The sequence below is a fragment of the Ascaphus truei genome, chromosome 4 (assembly GCF_040206685.1).
Source record: "Ascaphus truei isolate aAscTru1 chromosome 4, aAscTru1.hap1, whole genome shotgun sequence".
Lineage (NCBI taxonomy): Eukaryota > Metazoa > Chordata > Amphibia > Anura > Ascaphidae > Ascaphus > Ascaphus truei.
Genome location: NC_134486.1, coordinates 107139115 through 107157540, shown reverse-complemented (window position 1 = coordinate 107157540; position 18426 = coordinate 107139115). Strand labels below are relative to the sequence as shown.

At 42.6% G+C, this 18426-nt stretch overlaps 1 long non-coding RNA gene across 11 annotated transcripts in view; it reads right to left on the bottom strand.

The window, feature by feature from the left end:
• LOC142493000 (uncharacterized) overlaps positions 1 to 18426 on the bottom strand; it is a 728952-nt gene that overhangs the window by 306802 nt on the left and 403724 nt on the right. For 10 of the 11 annotated variants that reach the window (XR_012800954.1, XR_012800951.1, XR_012800957.1 and 7 more), the window contains one exon: positions 6154 to 6246. The exons of the other annotated variant lie outside the window; for it this stretch is intronic. This is a non-coding gene — a long non-coding RNA (uncharacterized LOC142493000). The remainder of the gene's footprint in view (positions 1 to 6153; positions 6247 to 18426) is intronic. 11 annotated transcript variants of the gene reach the window in all.

Genomic DNA, 18426 nt, shown 5'->3' with positions numbered 1-18426 from the left:
TAGTGTCAAAGTACAGTATTTAGATCTGCTAATCAAAATTTGGTTCTTTGGCCGATGCATCTCAAATCACTATCTTTCCTTCTGTGTTCCAGGTCCATCCTAGTTTGGCTGTCAGCTGCAGAAGAGGTTGGCAGCAAACAGTAATTCCAGCCATCAACAACGACTGAACACTGAAATCACAGCAAAGAAATAAGTGGTGCGCGTCAGCTCCTTATCTCGAAAACCTTAATCTTCACTGTTCTGCTGACGGAGTCTGGGCAGCTTCAGGAATCACAGTTCTCTTCCAAGAATTGTCGGTGGACATTGTTTCCTTATTTACCCACTTTTAATGGTGTAAACAGACACAGGGGGTGATCAAATAATAAATAACTACAGTTGCATTAACTTTAATAAGGTAAAGTACAAGTACTCACCAACATAACACATTGTTTAGTGCTTTAAAGTATATTTTATTCATGAAGGTATTTGACTTTTTTTTGTTGGTGTTTGCTTTTTAAAGTCAAAGCCCAAAAATATAATTCTAAACAGTGATAATTAGAAATACAATATAACGTACAAAACTTTCATTAGGAAATAGGGGAGCTCATAATAATTTAGTACTGTATATGTTTGTGTATATAAATGCACTGTGCACGCACAAAAAGTATTTTTCGCACAAAAAAATATTACATTTCAGATTTGCAAAAGGCAATAAGGAGCGGTTGTCGTGTGTTTGCAGCAAATCATTTCAATGAAGATCATGGTCAGAGTTATGTGATCGAAACGTTGATAATAATTACACCAGTTTTCAAGTTCCATGTGAGTGCCAGTACTGCATTGATCTCCATTAAACCACATGGATTTGCTGTGCACCCATAATAAAAACGATCACTTGTGAGCACATTCACGTATCTCAGACTGATCTGCAGCCTTGCCTTTCCCCTTTAAATCATGTTGACAGCTTCGTTCTGATTTTTGGGTGACAATTTCAGGAAATTTAGAGTGTAAGATTTTGAAAACAAAAATATATATAAAAAAAATATTGCAAATTGCCACAAAATATGTTTTACACGTGTGTTGCTTAAAGATGGATGAACTGTTTTACTGAGGATCACACATTAGGAGCACTCACAATACACATGTAACTTCCAGAGGTGCACAAACACAAAGAAAGTTATGGTGAGTAAAAAAAGTGACAAAAACCCTCCACTGTACAGCGTGCAGCAAATAAAAAATACCACGCACAGTGAGAGCACATTCACATGTCCTAGAAATGTCCATAAACCTGCCTTTCCCCATTATCTTTATTATTTAAGCCACTGTTCTGATTTTTCCTACATGTCAGTGCCTTAGATGAGCATCTCATAGAGCATCTCAGGGGACAGCCGGCAGGGGGGCGCAGGGAAAAAAGTTTGCGCCCCCCTGCCGGCTGTCCCCTCACTCCCGCGCCCCCCCAACCCCAACTTACCCGCGCTCCGGCGTAATGACGTCACGTTGCCATAGCAACGTGACGTCACATGACCTCGCAGCGTCATTTTGATGCCGCGTTACCATGGCGACGCAGGGAGGAAGCCGCCGGAGCCACGGTAAGTTAGGTTTACAGAGGCCCTGCAGCTCCCCCGGCACTTAATTTAAGTGCCTTCGGGAAGCGCGCGGGGCCTCTGTAAACCCCGCGCCCCCCGTCGGCAGTGTCGCGCCCCCCCTGGGGGTCGCGCCCCACAGTTTGCGCACCGCTGTAATAGAGAACCAGTTTCAAATTCCTTGCCCAACTAGGAAATCATACTAACAAGATGCTTGGTCAACTCAAAACTATGTCTACAATAATATTCTAATGTGCAGTTATTAAAGCAGCTGTCCATGCTGACGGTTTTTTTTTTTCCCCCTTTGATACAATAAACCGAATGATAAGTAATTAGCCAAGTTGCCGATCGATCTGTTCTCCTGTGATCAATCATCGAAGTTTCGACTTGGGGGTTCACTAAATAAATGGCTGTCAGTGCAGCAGAAGAGGACCAAAGATGCAAAGTTCTGTGGGGCAGATCATGTGACCAGGCAGTCACTAGATAGAATTGGTGCACTGCTAGAGAGGGCAGGGCTCAAAAAGGGGTGTGCCTGTTTCAGAAGAGGAAGGGGATGTGCCTTTGTAAATGGTTGCTATAGAAACAAAAAATGCTTGTTACATTATAATACATTAAAAATGTCATTCAGAGTTGTTGGTTTTTTTCTGTTAAATGCTATAAGTATTTTCTTATAGTACAGAACTGATTTATTTAAAAAAACAAACACATGTAGGATATTACTTGGTCTGCAGCTTTAAGGAATGCAATGCTGGTGCATAATAGGATAAATTATTGTAGCCTATACAATAAGCCTATGCTCCAAACAGTTAACATTGGCAAAATATAGGGCCTTAACCACATTCTGCTTTCATAATCCATTTATGTTAATAGTTTAATATTGTGATGCACAGCATACACTGTTTGTGTTGCAGATCAATCTAATTAATAATAATAATTTTAAAAAATACAGTACGTATTAATACTTTATGAGTTTGGATTGAATATATACTGTAGGCCACAGTGCCACACATTGGTCATGCTTGGAGTTAAGAAGCTAAGTATATACTGTAGAGCAGGCCTGCACAACACGCGGCCCGCCGGCACTCACTGTGCGGCCCGCAGCGGCGGCTCTCCTCCTCCCTCCCTCGAGTCCGCTCTCCCTCTCCGCCACCCGCCACGAGCCGAGCCTGCTCTCCCCCAGCCCGCTCTCAAGACTGCACGCTCTTGCAGTGCGGCACTTCCGGTGCCCGCTGCTTGAGATCCCGCACAGTCCTGCCTGCTCTGCCGCCATGATCTGAGGTACAGGGGGGTGAGGGGAGGTGTAGGGGAGGTGCAGGGGCTGATGTGAGGTGCAGGGGGGTATGTGCAGGGGGGTGATGTGCAGGGGGCTGATGTGAAGGGGGGGTGATGTGAAGGGTGGGTGATGGGCAGGGGGTGATGTGAAGGGGGGGTGATGTGAAGGGCGGGGGGTGATGTGAAGGACGGGGCGTGATGTGAAGGGCGGGGGTGACTTGAAGGGTGGGGTTGATGTGAAGGGGGGGTGATGTGCAGGGGGGTGATGTTATGTGCAGGGGGGTGATGTGAGGTGCAGGGGGTTGATGTGAGGTGCAGGGGGGTGAGGTGCAGGGGGTTTATGTGAGGTGCAGGGGGGGTGAGGTGCAGGGGGGTGATTGGAGGTGCAGGGGAGGGTCATTGGAGGTGCAGGGGAGGGTCATTGGAGGTGCAGGGGAGGGTCATTGGAGGTGCAGGGGAGGGTCATTGGAGGTGCAGGGGAGGGTCATTGGAGGTGCAGGGGGTGATTGGAGGTGCAGGGGAGGGTCATTGGAGGTGCAGGAGAGGGTCATTGGAGGTGCAGGGGAGGGTCATTGGAGGTGCAGGGGAGGGTCATTGGAGGTGCAGGGGAGGGTCATTGGAGGTGCAGGGGAGGGTCATTGGAGGTGCCGGGGAGGGTCATTGGAGGTGCCGGGGAGGGTCATTGGAGGTGCAGGGGAGGGTCATTGGAGGTGCCAGGGAGGGTCATTGGAGGTGCGGGGGGGGGGTGTGATTGGAGGTGCAGGGGGGTGATTGGAGGTGCAGGGGGGGGGGGGTGATTGGAGGTGCAGGGGGGGGGTGATTGGAGGTGCAGGGGTTGACTGGAGGTTCAAGGGGGAGAATGATGTGAGGTGCAGGGGGGGAGAGTGATGTGAGGTTCAGGGGGGGAGAATGATGTGAGGTTCAGGGAGGGAGAATGATGTGAGGTGCAGGGGGGGAGAATGATGTGAGGTGCAGGGGGGAGAATGATGTGAGGTGCAGGGGGGAGAAGGATGTGAGGTGCAGGGGGGTGGGAAGTGTGTGGTGTGCAGGGGGGTATTATGTGTTTGATGTGGAGGGGGAGTATTATGTGTGTGGGTGAGGGGGAGAGATGGGGGTATGAGAGATAGATGGGGAGTATTGCAAAGGTTGATAGTGAGGGGTTCTGGGGGAGATATGAGGATGATGATGAGGGGCGCTGGGGGAGATATATGATAATGATGAGAGGTGCTGGAGGAGAGATGATGATGATGATGATGATGATGATGATGATGATGATGATGATGATGATGATGATGATGATGATGATGATGATGATGATGATGATGATGATGATGATGATGATGATGATGATGATGATGATGATGATGATGATGATGATGATGATGATGGTGATGATTTTACCTGTGCGGCCCAAATTTTTTTTCCTTGAAGCAGTTCGGCCCTTCTCGCTTTACGAGTTGTGCAGGCCTGATATAGAGACATATACTGGACACCTAACAAGCTCCTATTGAACCCCCAAAATAACCACAACATATATATAAGCATATGAGTGTCACAGAGGAGTGCTACTGAGCATGGCATTATATATTTAAAACCAGAGACAGCACATAAAACACAGACAAAGCTCAGTTTTAGCACATCCAGTGAAAATCATACACGGTACAGTGCCTAAATATATATGTATAACTATCTATTAAGTAAAATGGTCTTTTAGTCTGACATTTTTGGCCAAAATTGTTGTAAGCCCCTGAGCCAAAGGCTTACAACAATTTTGGCCAAAAATGTCAAACTAAAAGACCATTTTACTTAATAGATATTTATACATATATATTTAGGCACTGTACCGTGTATGATTTTCACTGGATGTGCTAAAACTGAGCTTTGTCTGTGTTTTTTGTGCTGTCTCTGGTTTTAAATATATAATGCCATGCTCAGTAGCACTCCTCTGTGACACTCATATGCTTATATATATGTTGTGGTTATTTTGGGGGTTCAATAGGAGCTTGTTAGGTGTCCAGTATATTTTACAATTGTGTTTCAGCTAGTCCTGGCTGATTGGAGGTTGGCAACCTCCTACTTAATTTAAGATCACCCCCTCCCACATTTAAATGGTTAAGGGCTCACTCCATAGCATCTTCCACACAGGGGAACTTGCTTGCTTGCAGGATGGTTGTGACATCTCTAATTCAGAGTGCTTTTCCTGGTAATGTACAGGTTAATAAAGGCTTCAATCAGACATAGAACTTTGCAACTAATATTTACAGATTTACTATAAATCATTCTTCCTGTTATTACACAGGTTATTAAGAATTTATATTAGCGTTAGGGACCCCTGATTTGTGGTCTGCCGTGACGTTGGCTCAGGGGCTTACAACAATTTTGGCCAAAAATGTCAAACTAAAAGACCATTTTACTTAATAGATATTTATACATATATATTTAGGCACTGTACCGTGTATGATTTTCACTGGATGTGCTAAAACTGAGCTTTGTCTGTGTTTTATGTGCTGTCTCTGGTTTTAAATATATAATGCCATGCTCAGTAGCACTCCTCTGTGACACTCATATGCTTATATATATGTTGTGGTTATTTTGGGGGTTCAATAGGAGCTTGTTAGGTGTCCAGTATATTTTACAATTGTGTTTCAGCTAGTCCTGGCTGATTGGAGGTTGGCAACCTCCTACTTAATTTAAGCTCACCCCCTCCCACATTTAAATGGTTAAGGGCTCACTCCATAGCATCTTCCACACAGGGGAACTTGCTTGCTTGCAGGATGGTTGTGACATCTCTAATTCAGAGTGCTTTTCCTGGTAATGTACAGGTTAATAAAGGCTTCAATCAGACTTAGAACTTTGCAACTAATATTGACAGATTTACTATAAATCATTCTTCCTGTTATTACACAGGTTATTAAGAATTTATATTAGCGTTAGGGACCCCTGATTTGTGGTCTGCCGTGACGTTGGCTCAGGGGCTTACAACAATTTTGGCCAAAAATGTCAAACTAAAAGACCATTTTACTTAATAGATATTTATACATATATATTTAGGCACTGTACCGTGTATGATTTTCACTGGATGTGCTAAAACTGAGCTTTGTCTGTGTTTTATGTGCTGTCTCTGGTTTTAAACTGATATAGAGACAAACAGGTTTTCCACCATACCTCCAATTGGCTTTACCCTATCAACGATACATGTTGCAACCTGACTAAGCTTCACTATCAGTTCAAAGCAGCAGTCTCACCCCCCCCCCCCAAAGATAAAGAAATCTTAACTTGTCTTATACCAGAAGTCTTGCGGAGAACAATCGCCTGAACATACCTCCATGCGACACCTGGTTCCATGGCTATCTTCCTACTTGGATCCGACATGAAGGTGCCAGAGCAAATCGAGAAGTTATGCTGCCACAGACTCCTGTTTAAAAAAAAAATGAATACAAAAATAAGCAATGCAGATGGCTGGTGAGAGATCCTGATATGGTAGCCCCACCTAAACCAAGTCCATGGTCGTTAACAACGGTTAGGGCCTTTTTCAATACGATCAGTATAAAGCATCAACTGATGTTTCTGGACAATCGCAGTGCAATTGGTCTCGTTAGACCTTTTTGAATAACGTCCTTAACCTTCTGTATTATACAGCTGTATATGTAGCCCTTGCCCTGCAATAGGAGTTGCTGTGAATGACTTTAACGTTGCAGAAGCTAAAATTACAATTGCTGCTTTGCTGCTCACCTACATATTCCCACCATATATTCATAACAATCCATGAAACAGTCCAGAGAGAAAAGTGCTCACCTTTTAAAAGGGTCTCCTTGGACCACAGTGCACCAATGGCAGCAACATGCTTAAGAGGTTAAAATTGAGTAATGTACAGTATGCCTTTTTTTTAAATTAAAATCGGATGCCAATAAGTATTTTAAATAAGTTGTTAAAGTTCGTTTGTAAATCTGGGAAAGGTTTCATTTCTCTAGCCCTTTTGTGTTTTATCACAATAGTCAAATAATTTCTGAGCGGGTTTCTCATCCCTACTGTACACAGAACTTATCTACTTAGATCTGACTCCAGAAACCTGCTCCTGGTCCCAAGTCAAGAATGTAGTCGCTGTTCCTTCTCTTACCGAACACCCCACTTCCGGTAACAATTTACCCGAGCCACTCAAAACCGCCTAATGTGTAAGTTCTTCCAAGACTTTGGCAGTGTCCTACTTTAACCATGTTTGTAACTGTGACTTATAATGTAGTCATCTTATTATTATTTTTTTACTCAGGACATACTTAAAAACAAGTGGTAATACTCAATGTATTTGTTCCTGGTAAAACATTTAATAAATAAAATAAGTATGCTGAACAGGAGTTTGCCCAGGCAAAGCCCACCATCTCTATTCCCTTCTTATCTTCATGGCTCCCTGATAAGGAAAGGGTAGAAGAGGAAGGGTAGAGGGTAGAGGGAACCTGATTAAACAAACACTCCAGAGGCTCCCAAAAAGCAATTTGTGCTTAATTTCAAAAGTAATAAAACCACACAAATATCTGGTTTAAAGCAACAATTCCCACAGAAGCCTATAGGAGTTTAACTCAAACAATGTTAGTATCTTGTCTCCGGATCATGTCTAGCTCTTTTCTACATTTTTTTTAGTGTTCAAAATAATTCGTTTCTTAGTCTGTAGCTTTCAAAGTCTCCTGAATGGAGCATTCAATTTAAAAAATATTTGTTGGAAAGGAAAAGATGGGATCTCATAAAGTAATGAAAACAATTATTGTAAAAGAAATGGTGATAAACTCAGACTTCTGCTCCAAGAACAGTTACATTTGACTAAGGAAGCCAATTATATTATTAAAACCTTTAGAAAATCTTGTTATTCTGGTTGGCTTGGAGGGATTGTACTTTTAACTGGAGGATACACTGCTAAGAACTACAAGTAGTGCCAGGGCTAGCCTTGACAACTGGCGAGGAAGGAAGTATGGCAGGCCTACCTTCCTCTTCTGGGCTCAACCTTCCTCAAACAGGTCAGCACAGGCTCCAACCTCCTCCTCAAACATATCTGCCTCCATCCCCCTTCCTCTCAACAATTTTTGTCAGCTCCCCCTCCCTCAACAACTGTGGCATGGCAAGGCTCAAGTCCAAGGCCCTGGGAAACCTGGTGGTGGGCCTGAGTAGCACCACCAGTTAGAAAGTACTACTGCATTGGTGAGCAACAGGCAGACCGGAGACAACGTGGAGCCCTTGGGAGCTTCACCTGCGGCCACCAACTACTAGCCACCCCAGGAGCCCTCTCTCTCTCTCCCCAGTATAGAGGGAGTGGAGATGTTGCTGGTGTGGATCATAGCTTCTTTCCACTCCCTGAGCTGCCCAATGACCATGCTAATCACTATCTGCTAGAATAACGAAAGGCGTGAGACAGTATTCACCAGCACATCCTAACTGGTGGGGTTGGAGACGGCTGTAATGTCTCTTCTGCTTGTGCATTTTATATATATATATATATATATATATATATATATATATATATATATATATATTTATATATATATATATATATATATACATATATATAAAATCAATATATAGAGTATAATATATCATAGGGAGTTCATTATTTCTATTGGCATTTATTGTATTATTTTGAATATATGTCAATACATATACAGTATATGTTTGTTTTTGTATTGAAAATCTCTAACTAGTTTATGTCTATTAGTTTAGATTTTTTTTGTCAGGATTGCATACTGTAGAAACAATGGGTCGAGCATACCTATAGTTATATCTAGGGTTAAAACCTATGCTCGTTCAGACATGGCTGACTTGTTGCTAGGCAACGATAGTGTGATCATGTTTTATCCAGACAACCGCCGAGTACTTAAGGGAGATTCGAACTGTCCTTGTCCATACCACTGAGGAAGTCATGTGAACTTAGAACAATTTAAGTTACCTCAGCTGTCTAGGGCTGATTCGTAGGTTCTAAATGGGAGAATTACCAAAGAGGAACTAACAATCGCAGTCAAATCGTTGAAAACAGCAAAACCCCAGGTCCAAATGGACTATCCAATGTATATTATAAAAAAATCCTGGTGATTCTCTCCCCATTTAGGCTGGAAGTGTTCAATTATTTTCTAGAGGGCGATCCAATTCCAACTACTATGTCCACCGCAAGCCTGGCCATTATACCTAAAGAAGGCCAGGACCCACTTCAGTGTGGGAGCTAGCGCCCGATCTCTTTGCTCAATACTGATCTAAAAATTTACAGCAAGATTCTGCAAATAGGCTAAATCCGATTCTAACCGAGATTAATTCATATAGATCAGATGAGATTTGTCTCAGGGAGGCAGGCCTCAGACAACACACGGAAGATTATAGATATTATTGACTATGTGCACCTCACCGACACCAAAGCTATCCTGTTGAGCCTTGACACTAAAAAGGCGTTTGACAGGATAGACTGGGAATTTTTAGATGGAGCAATGCAGAGGTTATGATTTGGGGGCCCCTTCATGGAGGGTGTTAGAGCTCTCTATCAAAAACCCACAGCCCTAGTTAAACTCCCGGGAATAATTTAGATATGATTGAGATCAAAAATGGAACTAGACAGGGCTGCCCATTGTCTCCTCTCCTCTTTGCCCTGTCGATTGAGCCGCTTGCCTCAAAAATTCAAGGCATTATAAATATTCAGGGTATTACAACCGGCGGAATAAATGATAAAATATCCTTGTTCGCAGATGATATAATATTAACACTAGCCAATCCCCAGACATCTCTGCCCAATCTCCAATACCTCCTAACAGAATTTGGCAACATTTCAGGCTATACAATTAATAATGATAAATCGGAGGCCTTGAATTTAACCCTTCCAGCCCTAGAAATTAAGCTATTACAATTGAATTTTAATTATAAATGGAGCTCCTCCCATATTAAATATCTGGGAGTTAAAATTGCCAGATTTTATGACTCTGTATCAATGTAACTACCCTTCCCCTACCCCCCTTCCTATTTGACAGGATCAAAAAGGACCTGTGAACTTGGGACAAATTACAGATATCGTGGATTGGGAAAATAGTGACAGTTAAGATGAATATACTTCCTAGATTGCTTTACTATTTCCATTCTCTCCCGGTCCAGATACCTGAACTAAAAAAATTACAAAGTAGTATTTTTCCATTTATCTGGCGCGGCAAGAGACAGAGGACAGCTAGGTCAGTTATGTTGACTTCAAGGGCGAGAGGGGGCATGGGGTCCCAGGTGTGCTAAAATACTACCAAGCAGCCCAGCTGAGGCAGGTGGTGATTTGGAACGCTGACCCAAAACTATTTTGTTGGCTTGCCATTGAATCTCAATACATGAGGGCTTCTTCTCTGCCAATGTCTCTTTGGGCTCCTGGGGTCCGAGAGCCAATTCCAAGATGTTCAAGTTGGGGTCAATGAGGTGCACTTGGAATATTTGGAATAAAACCAAAATGAAATATAAGCTTACGTCCTCTCCGTCCCAACTAACCCCTCTCTTTAATAACCCAAATTTTCCCCCAGGTTGTGACCCAAAATAATTGAGTCAATTCCAAAATAAAAATATCAAGATAATAGCAGACTTTGTTGAAAAAGGGAAGATTCTTTCCTTTCAAGAACTCCGAAGTAAATATGAGGCTCCGGACCGGTATATGTTCAAATTAGGCATTTTCTCCATAAAATTTCACAGAATCTTGTTTTTCCTAATCTCTCAAATATTGTCATACTGTAGGAGAGGTATCAACCAGAAGGGATTGATCACAAGGATATATTTGGGAATGGAATTGTCAGTAAATACTATAAGCTCAATGGGCCGAAGATCTTAATATGGAGATTGACAAAGACGACTGGGAGGATATTTGGGAACCTGTGGCAAAAACATCCATTTGCGCAATGACCAAAGAGAATATATATAAAATCTTATTCTAGTGGTATCTAACACCAAGCAGACTGAGGCACATTTACCCAGAGGCGTCCAATTTGTGTTGGAGGGGTTGTGGACAAAAGGGGGATATGGTACACATCTGATGGACGTGCCCTGCCATTCAAAAATGTTAGGTTAATGGTCCAAAATATTATTAGTAATATAACAGAGCTAACAATCCCTGCTGACCCACTGATCTTCCTACTGGCTAAACCAGTAGAAGATATTAGCCGCCCTCTGAGACAGCTCATTTTGTTTATACTAACAGCAGCTAGATGCCCAATAGCGGCCGCATGGAAGAAAATTGCCCCCCCCCCCCTCCAGACAGATGGTAGAGAAACGAATAAATGAAGTGATGTTCATGGAAAAGCTGACAGCTTTTTTTTAAACAATCCACTGATGAATTTTATAAATCCTGGGACCCATGGCTTGAGAGTAAAGATGAGAGGAGGACGATTAGGCTTGAATGATCCACTATAACCTAAAGACTCCTGAATACGCTCCCCTTTGAACGGATAATAATAAATAATAATAAATAAATTAAGACAAATGGGTATTAGAGCCGGAAGTCGGACCTATGTGAAATATTTCTCCAAAGCTAGAGGTGGATGGGGAAGACAGGGGATCCATCCCCATATCCCCCCCACCCCTTCTTTCCCTGTTAATCTTTATTATTGTTTTTTTGTCGGTTTTCCATGAAAACAATTCACACCCAGTGTCACGGTAACTTTATGACAAGATATAATTTACACCAAAAATACCTGGGTTGAACTGAACGAGGCTTAGATATGATAAAATATAATTTATTCCTTGAAAAAGGTGAACACACATGATATACTAATAACAAACAAAATATAGACACTTAGGCTAAGGCCCCAATCACGCCGCTGTAACGCGCGCCCGCGATATTGGCGGCGCGTTCAGCCGTTTCCCCGGTCTGCAGCTCACTGCAGGAGAAACCGGGGGGGGGGCGTGGCGGGGGAGTGACGGGGCGCGGCCATGACGTCACCCGGCAGGTTCGCCCTCATTGGCTGAACCGCCGGGGGGCGTGCCTAATCGCTGGAGGCGAGTCCTGCTCTCAATTCTATTGAGAGCAGGAGCAGCTCTCGCCCGAGCGCTGCGGCCCCCCCTCGTAGTGGGCCCGGCGCCATTGAGGGGAGGGCTCTCGTGCGTGCAGCGTCCGCCACAGCGGACGCTGTAGTAGGCAACGGGGGCAAGGCCTTACTTAAGATGGAATGATGAAACAGTCAAATCTGGACTGGCAGTACATACAGCAATCTTGAAAATCACAAAGACACGAAGACAATTGAGTAAGGGTTGAGCCTGGTTTAGTTACCATCTCAGCTCTTACTCTTAACCCTAGGCGCCGAGCTGGCTAGCAAAATCTCTTTGAAGTAGATTCCTCTTCCCTTGCAAGTGTGAACTATAACACTTACAAACCACTCGGCTTCTTTGTTCTTTGCCCTAGTGTAAACAGTCAGGGTGGTTAACTTTTAATCAGAGGGCTTATGCTAAACCATCCGGCTGCCCTTCCTGACCTATTAGCATAGCAGATGGGGTCTGCATCCTCATCTCAGATCCAAAATACTATACACAGTTTAATATATTCACATATTAATAGGTTCCGTTCTGGTGGGCTCAGTCGGTCGAAACCTGCCAGTTTTTTATGCCTACAGTGACTCTACATAGTGACCAAATTTCAACTCTCTGCGACCTCCAGAACCGGAGATACATAAATGCACTTTAAAACATTTTTAAAATACAGGATTCGTCCCTTTAAAAACGAATCTCTGCTTTTCACTCTTTCCCCATTGAAAACAACGGGCTCCGCCGCCATAGGCTTCAATGGAGCAACTCCGCCGTTGCAGTCAATGGCGTTCCCCGCCATAGACTTTCAATGGGAAACCGCCGCCATTGCAGTCTATGGGAAAACCACAAATCTTTATATTCGTCCATACTCCGTCTGGTTGTCCAGGGAGGGTTGGGAAGGGCCATGCATTAATGCCGGAACCTTGGCTACATGCCACCCAAATCCCAGCCCTCTGGTCCTTCCGGAACCGGAGATATGGACTTACACTTTTTACTATTTCACACTTAGCCGTTTTACTGCCACGCGACTTTTCCCCATTGGAATCAATGGCCGGCGCCGCCATAGACAATGCATGGGCGCACGTCGCCATTTGACTCAATGGGGCCTCTGCTCCGCCATTAAAGTCAATGGCGCGACCCTCCTTCTCCGCTAGACCCTTTACGGGGGTCCCTCATTCCCGGACCTGATGGGGGTCGTGTGTGGGGGTCCCTATGGGCTAGGGGCAAAAAGAATTTTATTCCCAGGTGCCCTAGAACCCAAGATTCCCACGCCAATTGTCGTTGAACTTGACCTAAGTGATTAAACTCTTTTCAAAGACATTGTATCCGCTTTTGCGGTCTGCGGTTTGGATGGCTACCAACCTGTTCCTCGAGGCCGGCGTCGAGGAATCCTCATTGAAGTCAATGGCCCCATTGACTTACAATGGGAAACCACCGCTCCTCCTCTCGAACGCCACCTGCTGGTCGTTGCTGGAAAACAGGTCCAAAACTGCTACTTCTGCCATTGGAATACATTTAGCCCCAATGGCGACCTATGGGACTCTGCAAAATGGTGCCTGAAAAGGCGGGAACATGGAACAAAGAGCTATAAACACTCAGTTAACCTTAACCCTTTCCCTCCCGCATTAATCCCAGTGTATATGTTGGTGCAACCACTGGAACAGGAACCATACATTTGAACAGGGGAATATACATTAGGGTGCTGAAGCAAGGTAAAAACATATTGCTGGACCCCAGTCCAGTTAACCCTTTGCCTCCCAAGTGAGAGCAGGGGGTGGCCAAATGGGGTGTAACCCCTTTAATCCCAGGCCAAACCCCCTCTCCCTTGACACCCAGATGTAGCGCAGGTGGGTCCATGGTCTATCCAATCTACTTGGGTATGCATACAAAGGTATACGGACTATGTTTGTTGCCCTATGGATAATGTCTATTGCCCATTCTAATTCTGTCATTTTGTGATATCCATTTGTTTGATTATTATTGTATCTTGTAATCCGATTATTCTTGCATTCTGTTATTTTTCTTTTACGAAAACCCAATACAAATATTTGAAATAACAACAACAACAAAAAAATAGGGTATATTAACTATCAGACCACATATATGGTATACTTACTTTCTTGTACGTGTGGCCTGCAGTATGTGGGATGCACTATGAAACCCCTCTTTAGGAGATTTCCAGAACAAAGAAGTCGAATTGTGAACAAACTTCGGATGCATAGTGTGCCCAGACATTTTGCGGACTGTCACAACTATGATAACAAAGATCTCAGTATTATGGGACTGGGACATATCCCCTCTTCAAATATGGGTGAAGATAGATTCAGAACTCTATGCAAAAAAAGAGACTTTCTGGATCTATCAATTAGGATCTCTTACTCCACAGGGACTCAATGAAAACCTTGATACCAGAGTATCGCTCTCTCCTTAAATACACATACATGTATATATGTAAAAACGTTCTTATATACATTCATTGTTGTTCTATGTCGTAGCCCCTAAACAATCTCTCTCCCTCTCTAGTCTCAATCATTTTTAGTGTCAATGTTGATCCTGTAGTTGGTTTAATTGTCATTTGGGACTATTATGTGTGTGTATTTTTTATATGCCTTATTTTTAATCAGATTTTGGAATTTATATCTCTGACCATCATGACAGATTGTATTGCAACAATTGTTTCATTATTTGATTGCTATGATTTTGGAAGCCTAGCAATGTTTGGCTATTTAATATGTGCCTTTGTACACTTTAAGATATTTTGAGAAATATCACAAAACCCTGATGAAACGTGTCAGGGTCACGTGCGACGCGGTTTACCGAGCATTCTCTATATGCTGGTAAATGCGTTTCTTTTGTGTGCAGTTTACTGAATGAACTGTTACTTTTTTATACGATGGGGCATGCACTTCTTTTTCTTTTCTTTTTATAGATTGACCTTGTGGATCTGGATGTGGTATATCCTCTAAAGAAGCTGCCCAAGATCTCCAGTGATTAACTATTTTACCTGTTTCTGAAGAATCCGTTGTATAATTCCATCATCCATTACTTTTCCATTTATTGGATTTTTACTGAAAGTTTTGTTGTTAAAAATGTTAGTTTACACATTTATCAGGGAGACGCTATGGTTGCTGTTTCCCCTCCCAGAATCCTAGTGCTTGTCTTACTGTTGTTGTGGCTTCATGTGAATCTAACTGCCATGTTTTTCTATCCCAGGAATCAGATTTTTAGCTGAACCTTCTCCCATTAAGAAATGTCTCAGTAATATTTTAAAGGACCTGTAGGAATGTGAATCAACAACATTTCAAAAGGTTTCTTAAGTTCTGCGGACTGCACCATTAAAGGTGCATTTGCTATTGGGCATCCCAGCAGACTCTCCATATTTATAAGCAGGAATGTGTCACCTTCTCATCTGATAAAAAAGTGGAAACTCTTTGAAAGTCAGTGGATAATGACAAGATTTGCCCTTTCCTCCCGAATCGACTTGGTTAGAGCTTTCATAGATTACAATTTGCTGAAAGCAGACGTGGCATTCAACCTGCGACTGTACAATACGCTTATTTCAAATCACAGCATGATTGTGTATTTTAGGTTTTAAAATGTAGGCCCCCATTAAGTCCAAAGCTTTGTGTTAATCACCTAAAATGTCCTGTTGTAATTCACCGAAACAGAGGCCGAGATTCACTCAGACACGATGCGGGTAAATCGCATGCCGATCCGGTGCTAACGGTTATTCAAGTCAATGGCAGAAAACGCGGGAATCGAGTAGCAGTATTCAACACTGCGGTTTAATAAATCTCGGCCGTAGGGTGCAATGTATTATATGACTCGCTGTAATCCCCAATTTCTGCTTTTATTTCTTAATGGCTGCGTTTGAGTTTAAACATACTGTAAAACAGACTGAAAGCCAGGATTCATTATTTACAAAGATGAATTTGAACTTTAAATAGACTGCATTTTTTTTCTATGTCCCTTTATGGGCTAAATAAGCGCTTAACCTTTTTTCTACTAGAGCAGCTTGCAAAGTTGCAATGTATCACTAGCCCCGTGTAGCACCAAAGGGAGTACGTTTATAACCCCAGAAAGGCTTAAACGGTGGAGCTTTATACAGTGTTTTTACTAAAGAAGTAGTGAGATTAACAGTTTCTGAAAGCTACATCCGCCCCCACACTGGGTTTTAGTCATTAGTGCACAGAGTTGAAATCAAATACTCCAAAGTATACAAGTGCAAAAGATAAAATACAAGTTACGGCTTACAAAACCCCTGCCAAACCAGACGGGGGACAGGGGGCATTGCAGGAGTAATGTGTTGTTTTGGATAATTATTGTTTATGAGTTTCAATGCCTGCTGCCATTAATCGCGTGATTGCTTCGTAAGCTAGCCAGACAATGCACACTGAAATCCTGCCACTCAGCGGCAGATTTCCCATTAGGCCCATTAAGCCTGGGCTTGGGGCGGCAAAATTGGGGGGTGGCAAAAATGTCCGCCCCCATATACATTTGCGCGCTCTCGGGCCTGATGGGAAGTCACTTACATGTGGCCTGCGCTTCCTTGCTGTTTCCTTTCTGTCTCCCCCTTACGATTTGCAGTGCCAAATCACGGCAGACACGCCACCAACGTGGCATCACACTGCGTCTCGTTACCATGGCAACGTGACATCGTAGCATGAAATGTTATAAATAAATGACAAGAATAATATTCCAATTGTAGGAGGAGTGGTCCGGTCTAAGACGTTTGGCCGCGACCAAAACGCTGCCGGCGCTCTGTCACCACACATGTAGCCACCGGGACGAGTCACCGGTGAGACACCTGGCCACAGGGTAGCTCGCCTCTTGACATTTTGCTGCTCTGCAAATAATGTCTGCTACGCGCGCCCCCAAGGACTGCCGTGCGCTCTCCCGCAGCCAACCACTCTGACATCAAATCCCACCAAGCCATCTCCGATAAGCGCGTTTAAATGTCCCACGCAGAACCACTACACTGCCTTGACCGTCCGCTTCGACGCGCCATCTTTAAATGTCCCGCGTGGGTGTCAAGGCTAAGATATGGGGGAGGTCTAAGAAACCCCATAATGGCTGCACATTTTAACATCAGTATTTCTTAAAGCAAAAAATTACTGGAAGATTATACCAAATAGCACACTGCTATATATATATATATATATATATATATATATATATATATATATAAAATCAAAAAAGAAATAGATGATACCGTTCTGTGGCTAACGAAATGCGAGCTTTCGAGATAAAAGCATTTCGTTAGCCACAGAACGGTATCATCTATTTATTTTTTGATTATTGAAGCTCGGCTAACACGGTACTGATACCTCTATACTATATATATATATATATATATATATATATATATATATATATATATACACACACACATATATATATATATACACACACATACACACACATACACACACACACACTTTCATCCTTTAGTTATAGCTAAACAAATGAAATACATGTTTACTCCACTGTCACCAGTGGATGCTTTCTAATGCCCTGTAGGCCCCTAAGTCAATGAAGGGGTTAAGTGTAGACAGAGAAGTTTTATCTCTGATGGTTTTGAATCCAGGTGTCTCAAAATTAATTTTGACGATATTTGTCTGCAAAACAGTTTCAAAAGAAAGAAACAATCTCTTGATTTGCATCACCTTCTTTCATAACATCCTGACTTGGGAAGTAGGAGCGCTCTAATCGTGTGATCTGTGGGTTCCAAGAGAATTGACAAATTATTTCCACTAAGTGCTTATGTGATACTTCTGTGTCCTTTGTATTTGTTTATTTTTTGGTGGTAAGAAGATGACTGCAGTTTAATATATCTACAGATGTTTTAAACTATTGTTTGCTTTTTAAACATTAAAATATATTGATAAAAAAATGTTGTTATATTTTAAAAGTAATATGCATAGGAGACAAGTCCTGGACAGAAGAGCTTACCATCTTATCTTTGGTGTATAAAGAGATGAAGTGGTGTCCCTATTATCACAAGATGCAGGCTCTAGGACTTAGAGAAGTTGGAGTGAGGTCATCTGATTTATTAACACTAGGTATCCTTTTTGGTACAGTTTCCAAGGTGAAATGTAACTCTGATAGGGGTTTCAGTAACAAGGAAGCAATGTCTACCATGCTTGTTTCATAATATACATTTAATAGCGTTTGAAAATTAGGCTCTTGACATTGAGTCTTACTCCAAATTGAACAACAATAAATAACCCAGAAATGTAAAGTACATATCATTTTCATTAGGGGATTATAAAATGCTAACAAAGAGTGTGACAGTGATTCTAAAGGTATGTTACCCAGGGCTGTGTAACATACCAGGTCCTTTATATTTTATTGTCTACAAAGTCACTAATATATATATTTTTGGCATCAATATTTATCCAAGATGGAAAACTATTGCTGAAGCTTGTGACCAAGATATCAGGGGAAATGTAAAGGTAGTAAAAAAATTCAGAAAGTGCCTTATGGAATAGCAGCACTTAGTAAATATGGGCCTTGGGGCATAAAAATGTCGCAACTTATTGAGTGGGGCTACAATTCCCCCCCCCCCCCCCCCGACCAAAAAAAAACT